This window comes from Trichoplusia ni, chromosome 6, assembly GCF_003590095.1.
Source record: "Trichoplusia ni isolate ovarian cell line Hi5 chromosome 6, tn1, whole genome shotgun sequence".
NCBI classification, from domain to species: Eukaryota; Metazoa; Arthropoda; class Insecta; order Lepidoptera; family Noctuidae; genus Trichoplusia; species Trichoplusia ni.
The window spans coordinates 506,136-521,915 of record NC_039483.1 but is presented as its reverse complement, the minus strand read 5'-3'; the positions used below and the strand labels follow the sequence as shown (position 1 = coordinate 521,915).

General features: G+C 32.2%; 1 protein-coding gene across 1 annotated transcript in view; it reads right to left on the bottom strand.

Annotated features, from left to right (window-relative positions):
* LOC113495370 (5-hydroxytryptamine receptor 1-like) overlaps positions 1-15,780 on the bottom strand; it is a 146,255-nt gene that overhangs the window by 17,232 nt on the left and 113,243 nt on the right. The window contains exon 4 of the mRNA XM_026874061.1: positions 14,331-14,362. The gene's annotated coding sequence lies outside the window, so the exon portion shown is untranslated. The remainder of the gene's footprint in view (positions 1-14,330; positions 14,363-15,780) is intronic.

Below are 15,780 nucleotides of genomic sequence, written 5' to 3'. Positions count from 1 at the left end.
ATTATTTCATGAAGCTAGTCTATTTAATTTAGGTAGACCACTGAAGGACCCAATATATCGTATAGCCTAAATTATGATGTAGTAAAAATCATGGTGCCCGACGTGTCGCGGGTTCGATCCTCGGGTAGGATAAGTTTTGCCTTTGTGCATGTAACTTAAATATTTGGGAAACCCTCCGGTATGCCAGGACCAAATTTTTAAGCAGGAATCGTTTAATAAAATGAACTGGATAATATTAATCTCATACCTTACATTGTGTACTTTTCATTAATTTCGTCGTGAGTTCTAAGACAATAATTTCAATTCACACTGAATTTAAATCTTCGGTGATAGAATTATTTGAATGATCAACGTTTATAATATCCAAAAAAATAAAATAAAGTATCATTTTTATTAATTAATTTGTGTAAAACTATTTTATAATATAAAAAATGTTGAGTAGGTAATGCCTATCCATACAAAAATCATTTTAATATTGGAATTCGAATACACACACACGAAACCAATGACGTCAAACAAAGATACACCAAATTATTTATCAACAACTATTCTTGGTTTAACGTAACAATCTATTATACTCTAAGTTATGTCTTATGTCCCAATAAATAAGGGACAGAATTCCATGTAAATCGTGCTCTAAGATTTATGTTAGCCTACGCATAATGTCCACATTTTGCGGCCAAATTATCGCTATTATTGCGTTCACAATAGTTTGTGGTTGGCCGACTGATATTAAATAGGAAATATCTTGGACCGAAATGAGCTTGGACTGAAGAAACACGGTTGTCGAAGTTCTGAAATGGTAATTGTGTGTGTATGTTGACGAAGTATGTGTGTTAAATGGAGAAAGTTTTGCTCTTTTATTGTATCGTTACGTACGTTTTTATGAGTTTAAGTTGACATTTCCTTGATATTTTTGTTTGTAGGTTATGTTAAGATGTTTTTTTGTGAGTAGTTATCAAGAGGCGATTCATGAATTTATATTAGAAAACTATTCCAATACATGTATTTGAATGATCAGTATTACTCAGTGCTTTAATGTGAAAGTTTCCTCTTAACAATTCGTTTAAAAATGTAAGTTAACAATGTAAAGGTACAATATTGAAATGAAACTACTTTTACGGATTTTATCGCGGTTTAATTTTAGATTTTAGTTCCCGACGTTTCGAAACCTTTGCAGGTATCATGGTCAGCCTGCCCGTGACCATGATACCTGCAAGTTACCTGCAGTTTCATTTCAATGTCTAACATTCGCGTAAACCTAAGAAACCACTAAGGTACAATATATTTCTAGCCTAACTTTCCCTTATCGATTAGGCATGGTATGTTGTGCCACAAAGTTTCGAACCCTAAAACTTACAAAAAAAGACATCACAAACAAAATCGAAGTACTTTTTGTTTAAACAAGATTAAAGTTACAAAGTACATACATAATTTAATAAACTTTTGATAAACCTAACTCCTACGCAATACCGTCACATATGATCAACTTCAGCTCCTCATATTTACATAAACTAAATCCAAGTGTTAATCCTTTGAGTTGAAACAAGTAAGCTTCGAACAAGTAGTCTGAAGGTAGAGTTAGCAAAAAAGCTCAAAGGACAAAGAGCTTGCGCAAAAATCTATACTAATATCTATACTCTATACTAATATATAAAGCTGAAGAGTTTGTTTGTTTGTTTGAACACGCTAATCTCAGGAACTACTGGTCCAAATTAAAAAAATCTTTTTGTGTTGAGTAGACCATCCATCGAAGAAGGTTTTAGGCTGTAAACCATCACGATGCGACTAATAGGAGCGAAGATACAATGGAAAATGTGAAAAAAACAGGGCAGGTATAAATCATAACTTATATCTTCTACCCACGGGGACGAAGTCACAGGCAAAAGCTAGTTAAAAATAAAATGCTCGGTTCTGTAAACCAGAAAGAAATAAAATAAATACTACCCAGCATATAAATAGGGTTAGTTCTTATAATGATTAACTATTTTTATAACAAATCAAATTTATAAATTAAAATATTCTGCAGCAGTGTGTTGTTAAGTGCTTTTATATAGGAACTATTTTGATTATCATCTATCGAGAATTCCCAACTAGTTTCAGTTGGGTCCAAAACTAGTCGGGCAATCCCGAATAAATAAGCATGAGTAAACGTTTTAAGTTTTAACGAATCTGTTAAGTAATAACTCTATTTCGTTACCTATTAGTAAAACTTTCTGTTTTGAAAGACTGACTTTATTAGTCGATGTCTGTCGCTGACTCTACCTTAGCGTAAATCGAGCGCATTGTTCCTCGTCGTAGTAAACTCAAAGGCTTTGCATGAGGTTGTATTACATAACATAGTAATTAAAACTCCTTCGATATTCTGTCGTGTAGAGTGGAAAGGAATTCGTGGCTTAATTGTTGTATTATAATTAGTGTTTTGTCTTTTCTTGACTTGGATGCTGTACTATAAAGATGAAGACTTCTGGCTCCATGGTGTTCCGTCGTTTTCACGGTGAAGCATCACGAGAACTCACTAAGTCGTCGTGCAAGGAAAATTAATAACATAATTTTTCAAGTTGAACATAATAAAATAATGTGGAAAATAAAGTTATTTTTTTTGAAAGATTAAGCTTAATTATAATATAACATATCATCATGAGTATTATAAAATTCCGAAACCGATATTTTCCTTTATATTAAGTTTTTGTCAATCCGCGAAAACAAGAGCCAATCCAGACTTCTGCATTTTATCTCTCGACTGCAATTGAATGTGAATTCTAATGACTTATTCATAAGATAGACAAAAGAAAATATCTGAGAATGTAAGAAGTTTATATAGATCTCTTGAATGTGGGGACGATGATAATAGGATATTGTCTGCAATTATTTGACCCTAGTCTTATAGACATAAGCGAACAGCCATTATTAGGATAAGTATATTCTTGATATATACTAACTGAGGTATATAATTGTAGATCATGATATAACTGGTATTTTTGAAAATCATTTTTTTTTAAACTCCCGTTGCAACAATAACATCCAGACACAATACAAAATTGGTTTGTTTATTGTGTGTTTAAAAAAAAAGCAACGATGTTGGCATTAACAAGTCTTTACAAATGAGGTTATATTAGTATAAAACATTAACCTCAGTCGGTTCATAACCCACATTAAGCCTACTAGAAAATTCAAAACGTATCTTCTCTAAAACGTAACATCTAACGCTATATTTAGCCGAACCCATTCTCGGCATTATTCTTTCACAAGACACGAGCAAACAGGAACTATGCAAACCGCTGCTTGCAAATGCAGGGGGCTACCAACACCGCTTGGAAACTACCGACCGTCGAAGCGAGAGAGTGCATTTAAAATGTAGAGCGCTATCTCATTTAGACTAAAGCATAGACGCTACTTTTAGAGGAGATGGTAGGCCCCTCGGTCGAAAATAAAACAGACTGTCAGGTGAATAAAATATTCGTTTATGAGCGAGTTTTTCTAACTTTTTAATTAATCCACATGATGGCGAGTTGTACGCGGTTATGTCCGACGAGAAACGAGCGCTTTACGGTTTTAATTGTGCTTCTGAAAATGTTGACAATGTTTAATTAGTTGCTGGTCATTGACCTTAAGCAGTTGCAGCTACTCATATATTTATATTAATGTAACTTTTAATGAGAAGAGAGAAAAAGAGAGAAATATCCATTGTCACGGCATAATCTTTATTTGTTTTTATGGAGATTATTCTATTACCACAAGGTGAAAACAAACAGACAAATTCACTTTCTCATAATATTAGTATGGATGGCATAAAGCATACCCATTCCATAATTTTATTTCTAAAACTTTTTATCTAACGTCGAATTGGAACTATTTTATCGGAGATAGTTTTCGAAAACAAAAAAGGGAAAGTCGGCACTTTTACTTTTTTGTTTGTGTCGATTGCCTTCCAATTCTCTTTGTATATATCCTTAAAAAACTTACAAAAGGCCAGTGTTTTATCTTTTTATATTTGATATTGAATTGAATTTGTAACCAGCTATTTTAAGTCGGCCAATACCATTATTTTAATGAGTGGTATCGCAGGCCAGTGATGAAGAAACAATACAGAGCTTTCAGATAAGTTATTTTTCTACAAGCGTTCATCTAATTAGTTAAAGCAATCTATTCAATAATAAAATAACGTGACTTGCGAAAAGGGAACGCAATAATGTAACTTTAAACCAAGATTTATTTCTCTTGACGTTTAAAAACCATTACATGTACGAAAAAAGAAAAACACAAATTTCTGTTCGACTTTTAAAAATTGAAAAATAGTGTTTAGATTTCTAGTTGTATGTCTATGTATCTATCCAAATGTTGGGTTAGTTTCCTTTTATAATAAAATACAGGCTTCCGCGTACGGCGAGTGAAACGGGGTTAGTATGGCAACGTCTGCGAGGAATGGGATCGGCCATCTTGTAGAAATAGAACGTAGAGTAGAGCCGGGTTTGTATTATACTTTGTTCGAACATCTTTTGTGTATTAATTTTAAAGTTATTTATGGTTTTTGATCAGAGTTGATTTTGCTGCGATTTTAACAACTACTTCTTTATTATTCAATATCGAATATAATACTAACTCTACCATAACACTGAAAATCGCTGAAAATCAGCGCCGAGTTATGGTCCGCGCTATAGCACGGCACAATGCTGAGTGGTCACCTACTTGTCGCAGTTGACCTCTATATTATTTATATTAAAATGTTATTTATAATTTTGTTTGTATAAGTATCTGTGTCAATTTTATTTTTTTACTTTCTTTCTTACCACGAATTTTAATTCGACGATAAGGCGTATATATGATATGGTTTTATAGACATTGGGACAATACTCAGTCAATATCTATAACAATAATCGTATTAATGTAATATTAATAAAACAATTACTTTATATGGCGACCCTTTTAATATAACCCCAGTCAATATAATATTAAAGACTATTATTACTGGCTTGTGATAACATTATTGTCCAAACAATTGAATGGTAACTATTAATAACAAATAGTACTGGTATCCTATTAATAGATAAAATGGTTACAGAGTAATAGAATTGAAAAGCTATGGAAAACTAACATAGCACAAGCTGCCTATATATATAAAGATCAGAATCGCAAAACCTTAATATTTCATGAATACCTTTACTTTTCACTTCGTCCTTGCTATGGAGGGAAAATTAAAAAATTAAAAAATGATTTCTATGTTATGATACGGACAATTGTATCCTAGAATACTCCACGCTTTAGTTTCTTGTCGCTGTCTATAGATTATATTATCATTATAGATTTGGCTTCAGACGAGACGAATGATGAGCATGTATGGCCACTCTTTAAAAAAATACTACCTTATTAGGAATTTAATCGTTGTGTCGGTAGTATTCACAAACATTCAATTAAAATGCACAAAGACACCAACACTCAGGACAAGCATTCGTGGATCACACAAATGGTCCTACTTGGGGAGAGAACCTGCGGCACAAGAATTATTTTTTTCAATACGCGATTCTTTTTTTTTAATCTTAAAATAGCAATACCCTATGTTAAAATATTTGTCCGAGAATAATTTAATTAGTTACGTACTTGAAACAAGGCTGCTTGATAAGTAAGCTTGATCCAATATTAATTTAATTAAATCATTTGATAGAGGTTCAATTGAAGTGATAACGGAAGCCGATATCTTATCGACGCCCACTGCTGCTAATATTAGTGGTTACGTATGATCTGACGAAGGTATTCAAATATAATATGAGGAAAAGCTTTTTTTAATATTATTCTTCTTTTTCGTGACTTGTATGTTTTTGACATTCATGTGGCTCTCAAGGAAATTAGGATGCAGCTGGTTGAAAAATATTCTGTCAAAGACTTCTTCGTGGATGTCTCGTGATTTGTTTATATGTTTTTACTATTTCCTAATACACAATAATTAATTAATATAATAAGCTCCAAGGCCGGGACATAGCTGACCATAAATTCTATGTTTATGTACCTATCTATGATCCACATGAAAGAGTTTGAATTTGATTGAAATTAAAATACTTTTATAAGCTCATTTCGCAAAAACTTGACTAATTTTAGTGAGATTTTTTATTGACAGCGAGTTTTGAGAATGCTGCATAATATGGTTTCTTTTTGTGTATGTAAAATTCATACAAATTCTCTGATACTGCTGTTATTCGAAAACAAAAAGATATATAACCGACATAGTTTATTCATGTCAAAGTTACATCGATATTGGCAAGTTACCTATTTAAACACAATATCTATATCTTATACTAAACAAACTACCCCCAGTCTTTGATGCTTCATTACAAACTGACCCAAAACTACAAAGGGTCACAAGTTTCAGAAGCCAACCACCTCACAGGACCAGTTCAAGACATATTGTATTACTTATATCATTAATAAGAAAGTTTATGAGGATGCCACTTAGTTAATTATTCTCGCAAAGAAACTATTTTAGGATTTTGGACCTAAATGACACTGGGATAGAGTAGATTTTTTGTGTACATGCCCTTTTTTCTGAAGAAGGTGGATGACGCGGACTTTCACAAGATAGACGGTGTCCTTCTTACTTCTTAAGCAATTGTGGAAGCGAGACAGAAACTAAGATGCGTAGAGCAGTACCTCACTAACATTTAGTGGCGTACTACTAAGTCAGGATACCAGATATAAAAATTCTGGTGTTACAATTATAGTTACTATACTCCTCCAAAACGGCTTTACTGATTTTGATTAAATTTCAGAGTCTTCACCCACAAGTAATAGGGATTGTCCTAAATTTTTTTGTTGTAATGATTTTTTACCCTCTAGAAGTTCAATGAAAATATTTTTGAGGCAAAACGCGTTTGCCGGGTCAGCTAGTTGCTCTATAAAATACCTACATTGCTATCATCTGGATTAACAGACAAAATTTTACCTAATAGGTCCTTGTAAACGGAAATGGATGAAGGTTAAGCTGCGAGATTGAACCACCTATTACATATAATTGCTCAATAACAGAATATAATATCTTAGTTTCAAGAAAACAAAAGGACAAGAGGACTTACCTAACAACTATTGTGGAAGACAATACTCTACATTGACTTAAACAAAAAACCTTCATAAAAGTACCTAAGGCAGAATTAACCGTAATTGCGTCATGAAGTCCCAATTATTTTAATGTACCTTCTCATTACAATATCCTTAGCACTCTTTTAAAACGACCAGTTTAACTTGAGACCTCCGAAGTGAAGTCGAAAACTTACATCTCTATCTTTCTTGGTGATGGACGCATATTCTGTCTTTCTTGCTCTTTGGAATGTCTGACATCAGAAAAGTCATAGAATAATGGTTAAGGTTATATGTTGAATACCCTTTTAGAATGTAAACGTGTAATTTGTATGACGAAAACTCATTTTGTATTTAAGAATGTGCTTATGATTAATGTACCTATGGAAGTGATTTGTGAACATCATAAAGGAATTTAATTTGGTGACTTTATTTTGGTTTAAGTAGTTGCTTTTTCAATTATAAACTCTATATACCTATTTTTTTTTGGTACTTAATACAAAACGGAAAATCTATAGGAAATATTTGCTCTTTAACGGGACAGTAACGGCCAAAAAAATTTCAAAAAATGGTATTCTAGTTATAATACAAAAAAATGAACGAACAAAAACATTTTGCTCTTCTTTCTTTTTATGCCTACTTTTCAATAAAATGTTCAAAGGTAAATCCCGCATATTTTAAGTATGACTAAGACACGCCCACATAAAGATATCAATATGTTTTTTTAACTCACATTCTTGATCCCCAAATAAAAAACCTGCAAAAAATACTTCAAAACTTACTCGATTGCGTAAAATCTCGATAAAATATTACTGACAAACATCAGGCGAATGCTCTGTGCTAGTAATAGTGGTTTTTGTAATAAATCACTTAGCATTTTTTGTTGTAAACATTATTGTGTAAAATTGGCTTCGTGCGTCATTGGATTGAACGGACGTTAGTACCTGCGTTCTGCACAACGGTGTAATTGTATAACATTATATACGTTGAGTAATTAGTTATTCTTACATCCCAAAAATGGATACAATAATGATTGATTAAGGACATTTTACGAAAGATAAATCTTTTGCATTATTGCATAGCTTGTATATTCTTGTCTGACTAAGATTATTAGAATTAAAATGTTAGTGTCTATTTTTAATACCTATACACCTTACAGTGTCGTTACTAGTTTTAAACAGTGTCGAACTATCCATAAACTGTACATATTTAACTTTACTGGTATACATATTTCGTTTGTTAATATTTACTACTTTTCTATATTGAGCCGTCAGCCATATCCGTATATAGTATTCTCAAAAGAAAGCAATTTATCGCGAGGGGTCTTCTTATAATGGTCGTCCGAAAGACCAGCTCAGCTTGAGAGTGAAGACAGAATAGTATTAATAGCCATATTCTAAAAGGATGCTACGCTTAGTGACATTGTCAAAAACCTATAGTCTCTGAATTTTATTTGAAAACGATAACTTGATACGATAGGACGAAATTTGAGTCGGGGTCCTTAAAGCATAGTTAAAAGATAACCCCGAAAAAACTGTCGACCTCTTGTGTGATGAATATTTTTCTTAGTAAAATCTTTTTTATAGAGCATGTATTTAATCGATAAATACTTTCTCAATAATTTCGATAATATTAATACGTGGAACCGACTACCTACTTTGTTTAAAATATCCATTCAAAAATATCCACTTCGGTGTTTCCATACGAAAAGCTGTAATGTACTGTATTTATTCATACAATTCGTATCAACATGAAATTCGGTTTAACGATTATGAATATTTATATGTTTATTATAACAGTATGCAATGTTTTGTTCATCGATAGGCGTTGACTGGGAAATGAAAAAAGATTTAACTTTTTTTTATGTTAATTACAATTTTGTCATGTACGTGATTGTATGTCAATCTGTTCTTGCGTTTATTACCATTTTTCGAAAAAGAATTATTTTGTATCCAAAGGTTAAAATCAAAAAACGCTTAATGAGGCTGCGCTATCTGTCCGTCCGTATGTCACCACAATGTATCTCATGAACTGTGATATCTAGTCAGATTAAATGTTCATAGATGATGTATTTGAGCTGCCTGCATGAAAAAAAGCTTTTTGTTACGGTTATAAATTATTTTTCTTTAATCTAGTTGTCCGAGTTGCACTTGACTGATTTTTTTAATGCAGAGATGACAGATAATGCATCCTAACTACCCACTCGAAAAATGTGTTTTTATAACATTTTAAATAGATTTCAAGTTTATCTACATATTTGAGAACATACATCAATGTTTAATTCAGAAATAATCAACGTTAATTTAAAATATTTCTAACACGAAATTACACAAACATTTACGATGTAAATTGAGTTCTAAACATAGACAAAACCACGACTGGCGTCCACGTCAGATTGTCTATGGCTGACGTGACATCCTATCCAAACGTGAGCACAAATTAACCAGACATTTCGAAATTAGATAATTAACTATTTACTAATCTAAAACACACGTTTTCATCAGTACCTGTACTATGAAATCTAAAGGCAAAACTGTTGCTGTTGTGGAAGCGAGACGCCATTATACGCAACGTATAGCTCTATCTCACTCCCACAAGAACGAGAGTTTTATTTTAGTACCTCATGGTACAGAAGCAGGTTTACGTTAATTCCCATGTAAAACTGAACGTTAATTTGGAGTTTAAATCTTGGAAGGTAACTTGGATTAAGTTAACTGGAGTCATGGTAATTAATTTAATTGTAGGCGCGTAATTTCTTTGCTTAGTTAATTGGGATGTAATGGAAATAGCAATCGAATGTTTTGGTGTTTACTTTACGTAAATATCAGTCAAATATTGTAAGTTTTTATACTTGATTATGGATGTGACTGGATATAGGGGAAGAGGACGACCAAGGAAACTGTAAATGGCTGAAATGAGTGTTTCTTGAGAGTTGACGTCAGATAGAAAGGTGTGCAAAAACATGTTGCGCCGTCCCAAATAATAATTGAGATAAGGGCAGGGGAATGTGAACCAACACTAAATTTATGAGTTCTGAAAAACTGAAAGCATCACGGAAAGCCTTATGAAAAGTTTAACTTATTAATTAAACTTTGTTGCTAGCAAGCATATCAACTGCCAAATTAAGAACGTAATAAATCCGTGTTCAACTGCATTGCAATTCTATCGAATTGAGATACGGTTTGAAATAACTTTTCATAATTATTCTGCTATGTTGTATTAAAACCTTCTTTTTTATACATATCGCATACTACTCAAAAGAAATGTCCAGTATACTGCAAACCAAGTATCAAAGTTACGAATAAATAAGGTTCAGTAACTTTTCAAGAACCCTCAAAGATGAGTGTACAAAGAATTTTCTGTGAAGTGTATAGTAGTGAAAAAATATGAAAAGGAATAAAATATTCACCCCACTCATCTTTGTGTTGTACAATTTTACTTGAATCATCACGGTTCATGAGATTCAGTCTCGTGATAGACGGATAGACAGCGGTGCCTTAGTAATAGGGTTCCATATTTTCCCTTTGGCAAAACTGCAAATTTTTTGGTACTAAAACGGTCACATTATCTATAATAAAATTAATAAATAGAAAAAGCTTTTATTTTCATTACTTAAGGATAATTTCATCCCTTCCATATCTATTATGAATAATAAACTAGCTTTTGCCCGCGACTTCGTTCGCGTGGACTTCAGGTCCGTCCTGTCTAGTCTAGTATATTATCCTTTAAGTTGTACAATACTGTAGTACATTTTTTTGATCTATCTTGTAGGATTCAGTCAGCGTTTGCAATGTAAGCGCAAAAAATGTGTTTTTTTACGACCTCACATTAGACACCTCAAAAATTTTAGCCTATGTGTTATTCTGATGTATAAGCTATATTGCGGTAAAGTTTCATTCAAATCCATTCAGTAGTTTTTACGTGAAAGAGTAATAAACATCCATACATCCATACTTACAAACTTTCGCCTTTATAATAGTAGTAGGATTGTTTACAATTTACATTCAGAACTAAATCATCATCTCAGTCTTAATTCACTTTACACTGCAACAGATTAAGCACCTTAGTACCACAGCATAGAAATGTTCAGCTTGATATCAATATTAGAGCGAGTTTCCCCAATATAAGGCCATGCATTATTCATACACTTGCCGAGCAGGATTCCGTGGCATTACCGAGATTAGATACATAGTTACAGGGGACCTTTTGCTTCAGCTATATAAACTTACAAAGGGTTATGAAAGAATACTAGTACTAAGCAATTGATATCATAAGTTACAAACTATTTTATTTTAAATTTAAATTTACTGATGTTCTGAAAGATGAACGAAAACCGTGATCTTGGCATTGATCATGATGTGTATTGGTCTAATCTTGACTTGGAAAAAATATTTTTTAATCGACTAATTTCCACTAATACCCGGAAATTGGTCCAGTACGATTTCCAGTCTCAGATAGGTCAAATAAATTATATATGATTTCCCTACGTTGATCATATTGGGAGCCTAAAGAAAATAATATTACAAAATTATCATTTAATGTAGTTCAGAAGACAAAACTTAAAATACGTTGAAGTGAAATCATTGATTATTTTTTGTAAGATTAAACATCACTATTTTAAAAACTTTCCGACTATTCTGACATCACGACACCACACTATTCTGATATGTAATGTCGCAACAAACTCTGGGGTAGTTGTTTATTTTAAACTAAAGTCAATAATTCTTCAAATAAAATTGATTTAATTTGTAAGTTGAATAAATCGGAGATATTTAATCAGTGTTAGTGACATGATAACTGCAACATTCACCTACAAGCCCTGTTAGTTAACTATCACTAAAGATTCTCGTGAGGAGTACATTTGAGTGTATTTATACAAATTTTACTAATTTGTATCTATATACTAATACCATCAAAATCAATACGACAAATATTGATTCTAGTATACAATAGACAAAACAATTGAATTTAATCAAATTTATCAACAAAACCAAGTTTGATTCGAGAGTGTAAGTCCAATTAATAAGTCAAAGCCGAAATCTAAAGTCCGAAGCTTTGAGAGATACAAAGGTACCAAGTTTAAGTGAAATGGAATCTCGGATTGTATATAAATTAGTAACTTAACTAGCTTTATTGGTGTAACAAGTTTCAACTGTAACATTTGAAGTTAACCTGCTATCGTACTAAGATCTTATTGTGTTTTTAGGAAGTTCGTTTGTGTGTGAGAGCGAGATGGCGCTCTATACCGTGTAGCGTGCTGTCTCGCTTCCTCGGATACAACGGTCCAGGTTTGAGCGACTTATAATACAGGCCTACAGGTATTGGAAGCTACCTTAATATAAGAACACCTGGCTATCTAGGGAACACTTGTACTTATTCGGTTCGCTGTTGATTTTTTTTTCGTTCACCGTTTTTTGCTTGTATTTCATTTCTTTCTTCGATTGATTTTATTAACTTTCGTGTAACTTGCTTGTCTTGACGTAAGTACGTACTTTAAACGTGCATTTCATGGAATTTGTTTCTTTTTAAATTGGGATTTGCCATTTTCTGTGAATATTCATAGAAAAAAAATTTTTTGTCATTTCCTGAAAATTTTATTTTTTTGTGTTACTTTTCTTATTAAGGCTTTTTCTTATTAGTACTATAACCAACCAAACTAGTAAAGTGAAAATTAAAATCTCAAAGATAAATAATTCCCATCCAATAATAGGCAACCCAAACCTTTTGATCATAATTGGACAAACTAAAACCACTCTATCATAATTCAATTTGATTTTGGAGTCACTCTAAAATGCTTGCACTAATTAAAAGGCTTTCTTTACAGAGGAACGTCTAGAGAGATAGACTGTACTGAAGAAAATGCCTTCTTTGAAGTTTGAAATAAAATATAATAAAGCTCAGTTGTGACTTCCTCAAATAGAGAATACTCGAAGTTATGTAAAAAGCCCTTACATGTTTTCAAAGTGTTTTATTTAGTCACAGCAAATAAAGATACGATTCATGACGCATATTCTTACGTTTAAATAAATGGAAGAAAACTTGTTGATTTTTTGTGATGTGATTATATTTAAGACGTTTATTGCAAAGCTTGCAGCGGCAGTGAAAATGATGGAGAAAATATTTATTAGACAATTTTAAACGCAAAGATTAAGTTCCTGAAAAACGCAGTTAACAGTAACTCAAAACACTATAAAACAATATTCAAATCGGATTATTCCATTCAAACATTTTGCCCACCACCATTTTATTTTTATCCTGAACTAGGAGTACAAAGCCGAAAACAAAAGAATAACCACATTCTATATTTAAATTACAACCGGCTGAAACACGGAGGCTTGGAGTTTTCAGCCGAGTACTGAAAGCTCTTTATTTCCATTGCTAATGCTGGCTCGATTTCACTTCATATTACATTTTACTATGCACCCAATTTACATAGGACTTTTATTGAAAAATATTTGAAGTTTATTTATTTAACGTGACTACGGCATTTTTTTTGGCAAGCTCGAAGTTTGTTAGAATATATTTTTTGTTACACGTCACATTCAATGAGGATTTACCAAAATTAAATAGTATCATGATATCACAATAGAAGGTATTATTGTTAAGAGCGGGCTTTTATAGACTGTCTTAGTTTAATAACTAGCGTTTCTTTACCATTCATAATGTAGGATGTCTAGTTGCTCCAGGCAGATCTTTACCTAGCCGTATGGTGAAGACTGCTAAAAAAGTGGATGAAATATACAATCTTCTCCAATCTCAAGTTCACTGAAGGCCTTAGACATTATTCACGTGTTTGATACATGAAACAAACTTAAAACTATGTGTATTTACAACCAATAAAGTCAATTTGAACTATCCCTTTATTTCCATTTCCATTGATCCCTGTCCTACAACAGTTTTTAACAATACTTGACTTTTGTCCCAAAGAACAAAACTATAAACAAAAGATAGGTAATATAGTAAACTCTCTCCGCAATAAGCTACTATCATTTTATGTAGGTCAAACCTAATTATGATTTAATATTAATCCTGCTCTAATCCAGCTAAAACATTATTTTGCTAAATGACCTCACATACGCGTAGCCGTATGTAGCCTGGCGTAGCAATGACAAGCGTAGCCATGCGTAGCCGAGGCTCGTGTAGCAAACCACAACGAGATAGCTACGAAATGTGGGCACAATTTAAAATGAAGATTTTTTTATGAAATTGAATTAATTTTGACAAGTTTTTACAAAAGAAATTTCATAAATAAATTATTAACTGACCTTATACTATCTTCATGAACGTTGCTTATAATCTGAAACAAAAAACAAACACCATTAATGAGGTTCTATCAGAAAGAAAAAAAAGCACAAAACATCAACCGTCCAATTTTTCCAGTTACTCAATATTTCCCACCCTACTTCCATTAACAATAAACAAATGTTACAAGTCATAAAGAGAACTATAAAAACAATTGATTGCGGTGCGAAAGTTTCACTCGGAGCGAGCCAGACGGGCGCATGTCAAATAACACTTTAGCAAAACTTACAACACGACTCCAGCTTGAGATAATGGTGGAGCTAGATTTGATCCCACAGGACTTGTAATGGGATCGTAGGAAGAAAGTATTTGTGTAGTTGTAGGAGGATTAGGACAGTTGGAGAAATCTATTATGGACTATTACAGGAAAAAGTTAGAGTGAGGGAACAATAGTAGCTGCGTAAGCGTTGTAAATGATCTATTGATTTGGAATAACCAAGAGTAGTTTTGTTGTTGTGTTCAAAATACTCTGGTTAATCTCGTTTTTTCACCTATGATAACGCAAGATTTGCCTTAGAAGAATTGATGTCTAAATAAAGCATTTGTTATTTTGGTTGGCAACGGACATCGGCTTCTTAAGTCCTGTATTATATGCTCATAATTTGTAGAGTTCTATTTTTACAAAAGGAAAAATAGAACTCTACAATACAACTCTACAATATTTTATATTTTCGGTTTTTTTTCAGAATATTCCAGAAGAATCTTACAAATATAAAATATTTGGCATTGAAAAAACTACAAAAACTTATGACAAACTTTAATACTGAAACTGGTAAAACCTTCAAAGATATTCTTTACATAAAAAAGGCTCTTCAAGCAAGTAACAATAACATAGTCTCCATAGATCATTTCAATAGGTGCTCAATTCTTTCAGGTCAGTGCCTCTGAAAGCCTCACAAACGTTCTAATTTCTGATTGGTTGAAACGAATTCGAATTGACAGTAAATTATTGAATCACAATGAGGTTAGAATTCCAACTTCATTTGTTTGTTTGTTCTTTCCATTGAAGAGGTACGATTTAGGTCGGAAATGTAGACTTAATTCTTAGTGTAGTAAAAAAAATTATTTTTGAATAAATCTACTATCGGAATCTACTAGGACTATACTATATGTGCTAAAGGAAAAAAAACCTCCAACAATCAAACTACTATAGTTTTTTACTATATTTTACGAGATTATTTATTTGATTTTAATATTATTAAAAAAAGACTATTAAATGTTTCGATGGAAAACTTAGAAACTAGCTAGCTTCAGGACAGAGTTTTAATAGTGGTATAAATATTTATTTGATCAAACTTTACTAATACAAGAACATTAATACTGCTACTAATTTTAAACAGCTATAAAATATCTTCTAAAAAATATGCAACGTGTTCTTATAAAGTTCTATAACGAAAACTTCAAAGAAATCCA